A 5994-nucleotide genomic window follows, 5' to 3' on the forward strand; every position below is an offset into this window, starting at 1 on the left:
CCTTTGGCCTTCACAGGGACCCGCACACATGTATACATATCCACATGCACACACACATATCCACATAACTGAAAATAAATATTTTTTTTAAAAAGAAGACATTAAGTCTTATGAGTGTGTGTGATGTATCCTTATGGTTAATTGGAAAAGTTGCCCCCTCCCCCACTTTTTTTTCCCCTTTGAGGGACCCTGGGACATCTGAGAATCTATTGAAAATAATTCCCTAGAGGTGAGACCGTGGTGGCAGGGACATAATTTTGCATACAATTATAAATGCTCATCTACATAGTTTCTTTTAGTTTCGGGAGAAGTACAGCTTTCAGTGTTAGCTGTGAGCTAAGAATGGTTCTGAGCAGGTTCCCAGGCTCAGTGCAGACCCCAAGCCTTTTCTCAAGAGCAGGCTGTCTGCAGCACACACAGAAAACAGCAGCAAAGCACTGCCTTTCAGTATTTGAATCAAGGCATGGAAATCAAGTGTTTTCCAAATGCACTGGCAGATTAAAATTTAAAAGTATTTATTTATCAACCCAATACCGTGGCCAGCTGATAGCTGTGTCTAGAGCTCCAACGAGTTCTAGCAAATGGGTCCCCCACACTGAAAAACACCCAAAAGACACTGCTCAAGAATTGTCAGCCTCTCCTCTCTGCAGTTTTAGGGGACTTTTCATGCCTGGTACTATCTTCAAGCAATATGTATTCTTACAAGTTCAAGAAGACATAGAGAACATTGAGCCAATCAGATGTAATTACATTTGTAGTGTCCCATGGTATCTCTTCCCAGCTAAAGGAAAGGCCGTCTATTAACGGTAGTGGCTATGCTATTACAGTGAGACAATACAGCATACATTACAATAACATGATTATCCCCAAACTTGCCTGCTCACCTAAAAGCCCATAAATGCGTCTTTTAACTCCGAGGTCCTAAGTTTCTGCTGGAAAAGTGAGTCTCTGTCCGTCCAGCTCCCCTTCCTGGTGACCTCTGCATGCTCTGCAGGCTGGCCCTGCCTAGTCCACCCCAGGAGGTGGGGTGCCAAAGTTGGATGGTAATTTGAGCTAGCTTCCACCACAAATAGCAACAGGTCTGCCATGAGTGACAGTCCAAATATAGACCTGCCACAGCAGCCTTGCCACTTCTTACCACTCAAGTGTCACCAGGAGAGGTCACATGATGTGCTCCAAAGTATTTCACTTACTTTGTGTGTGTTTCGGGGGTGCCTGAGACCCAGGACCCATTTGGCTGACCACATGCAGGCCAGCTGTCAATGGCCACGTCAGATTGGAGATGCCCAATTATCCTGGGCTATCTGCCTTCCACCTGGGTTTTCTCAAAGTGTTTTGTGCAAACAGGTCTCAAGCAATCAAAGGCAACTTGCTTTCTCTCCCATAATCCTTTGCAGTGTGGGAACTGTTGCCTTCTCTCTGAATGAAAACCCAGTGGACCTTGTGATTTCTGTTCCTTCTTAGGCGACATGCAGTGTTAGGTCTCTCAAAGTCAGCAGCTGAAGTCCAGTTCTAGAAATTTATTCAAAGGCCAAAGCTGGTTTGTGGAGCATCAGTGTCTTCTCTCTTCTGTAGCATGGTCCTCTTTAGTAGGATGCCTGCCTCAAGAGAGAAAGCGAGGTGGGCCTCTCCTCCCCACGCTCTGAGAGCAGTGGGCTGGATATGAGAGTGATGCTGCCTGTGTGAGTGGCTGTCACAACCGGTGCTGACACTGGGCTGTGGGGCAGGTAACAGTCTCAGATCTGAGTATCTGATGTCTAGAGAAACTCACTGTGAAGACCTCTCTCCTGGTGTTCCCACAGCCAGGCAGCCTGCCCTTCCCTCCCCAAAAGTCTGTTTGTTGTCTGGTGTCCCACCATCAATGTAGCACTGTAAATGAGTTCTCCTCCTTTGTGTAGGTGGCTGTTTTGTTTTGTTTTGTTTTTCAAGACAAGGTTTCCTCTGTGTAGCCTTGGCTGTCCTGGACTTGCTTTGTAGACCAGGCTGGCCTTGAACTCACAGAGATCTTCCAGCCTCTGCCTCCCAAGTGCTGGGATTAAAGGTGTGAGGCACCTTGCCCGGCCATAGGTGCATAGGTGTCATTTTGGAACAGGAACTCTTCTACTCTTCTCTCTCTCTCTCTCTCTCTCTCTCTCTCTCTCTCTCTCTCTCTCTCTCTCTCTCTCTCCTGTTGGCCCCATCTTTGCTCCTGGCAAACTCTAAGGTGAAAATGCCCCCAGTACATCTCCCTACTACCATCAAAACAGCTCATCTTCTCATCTTGAGAGCAGCAGCAGCAAACACAGCGAGCTCTTTTAAGGGTCCTTCTCAGGGCCCATCACTGGGCATGGGGTAGAGGGGGCTCATAGTGGAAGGGCCATGGGGTAGAAGGGTCATTGGGTGAAGGGGTACAGGGCAGAGGGGTATGGGGGGCCACAATAGGGTGGAGAAGCCATGGCCTACCCTCCTCAACCTGACAACTTCCTCCAGAGAATCTGTCCCACTAGCCTCTATCCCATATAGGATATATATTTTTTTAATAATCAGATCTTAAATTTGTCCCCAATCATTTGAAAGGCCCAAGAATTGTGTATTAGGTTCTAAACAATTTCCTTTGGATAATATTAGGTGATGAGGAAGAGCAGTATGCAGGCAAAAGATACTTGAGTGGTGAAAGAGGACATTAAGCTAATTGGTTTTCTAATTCTGCCACATCTTCCTTTGCGTGTGGTGTGTACGCATAAGCATGTAATTGGTAGTGAAAGGCTAAAGTGCTAAGTGGAGCTCCATGCCTCCAGCGTGGCCATTCTGACATTATAGATGTTTCTGATGTCTACAGAGTTTGGGACTAGGGAAAACGATTTCCTTTGAAAGTCTGTATGTGGTTATCTGACTTGGGGATTTTGCATTTACTGTTTGGTTATTCTATAACGCCATCACTTCATTGTATCCAAAAATATTAGAAACAAAATTTTAAAAAATTATCTGGACTCAATGGCCCATGTCACTTGTAATCCGGGCGCTTGGGAGACTGAGGCAGGAGGGGCGTGCTGGAGTTCAAGGCCAGCCAGAGCTATAGAGAAAGACCCCATCTCAAACAAATAAAACAAAACAAAAAGTTAAAAGAAAAAACACATAAAGGAGGATGTACAAGATGCTCACTACTTTATACTGCTGTGAGTTTGGGTTTGGGTGGGGCCAGGGGGGTGACCTAAAGCCTGAAGTATACTTAGCATATGTTATACCACATGGTATAGCCCCACATGGTATTGTTTAGATAGCAAGAAATTAGAAATGAATCCATTCGCTTTTACTCCTCTACCCCACCCCCACACTCTCTTATTCTTCCTCTGCCTCTCTCCTTCTTTCTGGGGTACCCCTACCCCCTTACTTTCTCTCCTCATGCTCACTTAATAAACCTCATATAACGTAAAAAAAAAATCTATTCGATCAATATGTGATCCATTAGGTAGCTGTGATACAGTCAACTCAATGTTTGCAAATATTAAAAACAATGATGTAGATGTTTTTTGTTTTGGGAGACTGACCCCAGGGTCCATGCTAAGCATCTCAGCTTCATGCCTACATGTCTTTAATGTGGCTATGTCCAGGATATATTTATAAATGGCAAAATATAAAATACCATCCCATGTCTTCCTACATGTGCACATGTGCACACACACATACATACATACATACATACATAGTATTAATGTCAAGGTTCTTTAGAGGAAATAAACCAATAGGATGTTTGTATAATGGAGAGATTTAGTTTGAGGAATTGGCTCATGTGATTATGGAGGCTTCTATAGACAGCAAACTAACGGCCTAGGAGGGCTGATGGTGTGATGAAGGCCACAGATCAGATACAAGGAGGACAAAGATTTCAGTTTGTATAACCATGTATTTAAAAAAAAAACTATTTTATTGGGATTCTTTTACCTCTACCTCCCTTTTAACCCTTATCCCTTCCAACACCAGTTAAGAGAGAAAGAAAGTTACTGTGGAGAGGGGGCGTAGTTCTCTTTAGCTACTTCCTGCTGGTTAGGGTCTTTGGGTTCCCTGGGGCAAAGTCCAACCTTTGCAGTGGTCAGGATCTCTCCAAGTTCTCATCAAACAGCAACAACAGCGACCAGGAGCATCAGGGAGGAGCATCAGGGAGGAGCATCAGGAAGGAGCATCAGGGAGGAGCATCAGGGAGGAGCATCAGGGAGGAGCATCAGGGAGGAGCATCAGGGAGGAGCATCAGGGAGGAGCATCAGGGAGGAACATCAGGGAGGAGCATCAGGGAGGAGCAGCAGCCCCCTTCCTCCCCCATCCCCCCACCTCCACTCCCACCCCTCCCCCACTGGCTCTGGCATTCATGCCTTCTCAGAGTCCTCAGACAAAACTATCTGCAGCTGGCAAAGATCCACGCCCCTCTCCTAGCCTGAGCTAGACAAATAGTCTGCTGCTGTGCCCAACCTAAAGCCGTCACACATCCTACACCTGGGATTGAAACAAAAACACATGATCATAACTGAGTTTTTAAAGAAACCAAAACTCCCACTACAAGTTTGAAGTTGATGGAAACTCAAAACTTGGCAAAAAGGCTCCCAGCATAAACGCTCTACATAGAGCCCAAATGGACAAAGACTTCTATCCCATGAATAAATTGCATTTTAAAAAGAAATATGCATAACTAAGCAGTATTGATCAAGGTATGGTTTAGTTGGCCCTGATCTCCAGGTCCTTCCTAACAGCTTGTGTTAACGCAGGGAGTTAATTACTTGTGCTCAAGGGTGCAGCTTCTTCGTCATACATAATTACCTCATGTGGGGTGTGTATGACCCATTCCTCAAGGCTCTCTTATACTACAGGCTTGCTCATATTATAACAATGTTTATGGTTCTGCCTGCTGCTCTTGGAATCTAAGATGACTGCAGGTTTAGGTTTAGGGCAAGGTATCTTTTTGTTGTTGTTGTTTGTCTTGCTTGTTTGCTTGTTTTTGTTCAGGAGGCAGGGTGTCTCTGTGTAGCCTTGGCTGTCCTGGACCTTCTTTGTAGACCAGGCTGGCCTCGAACTCACAGAGATCCACCTGCCTCTGCCTCCCCATCTGCTGGGATTACAGACATGCGCCATTATGTCCAGCTAAGACAAAGGCATCTTTAGGGGTCTTGTAGGTCCATGTGAGGATATGCTTTTTAGCAAAAGCACTTTCTCTTTTTAATTTTTATTTTTAATATTATATTATGTGTATTGATGTGAGGATGTCAGATCCTCTGGAATTGAGGTTACAGACAATTGTGAGCTGCCATGTGGGTGCTGGGAATTGAACACGGGTCCTCTGGAAGAGAGGCCAGTTCTCCTTAAGCACTGGGCCATCTCTCTAGCCCTACAAAAGCATTTTCTAAAGTTATAACCCCATCAGGTATTGCTTAGCCCTAATATGTATATGTATTACAGATGAGTTCCCTTTCTAGATCTTAATTTCCTTGTTGTCAAGATGAAACCAGAATAGGTTATATTTAAGCATGTTGAGTCGCCATCAAGATGCTTGGAAAACAAAAATATTTAAGCGTTTTCCTTTCTTCCCACCCCCCCCCCCCCCGCCCCGGCTCAGTATACCGACAACACAGCAGACACTCAGTAAAAGCTTGATAAATTGTCAAAAGTGTCTGTGACCTGGTTCTTGACACCTGGAAGCCCTCAGTAAATAACTACTGAACGCTAATAAAAGTTTGATCTTACCAGTAGGTTTGTGGCAGGAGCCACATACTGAATTGATCCCGCTGAGGGAATAATTCACCTTTTAGTGAAGGGAACTCAGACAGAGGCTGGAGAGACGGCTCAGCGGTCAAGAGCAATTCCTGTCTGTGGAGAGGACCTGGAATTGGGGTTCCAGTTCCCACACTGGGCGGCTCACAGTTCTACGGGATATGACGCCCTCTTCTGGCACCTGTACTAAGGTGCAATGTCGCCCTGCCCATATGGACATACGATTATAAATAAAATCTTTGCCGTGCACGGTGGTGT

At 45.3% G+C, this 5994-nt stretch overlaps 1 protein-coding gene across 1 annotated transcript in view; it reads right to left on the reverse strand.

Moving 5' to 3' along the window:
- Positions 1-1078, reverse strand: part of FSD2 (fibronectin type III and SPRY domain containing 2) — a 38218-nt gene extending 37140 nt beyond the window's left edge. The window contains exon 1 of the mRNA XM_084772472.1: positions 885-1078. The gene's annotated coding sequence lies outside the window, so the exon portion shown is untranslated. The remainder of the gene's footprint in view (positions 1-884) is intronic.
- Positions 1079-5994: the final 4916 nt, after the last annotated feature.

The sequence above is a fragment of the Acomys minous genome, assembly GCF_964271855.1.
Source record: "Acomys minous genome assembly, chromosome: 2".
In the NCBI taxonomy this organism is placed as follows: domain Eukaryota; kingdom Metazoa; phylum Chordata; class Mammalia; order Rodentia; family Muridae; genus Acomys; species Acomys minous.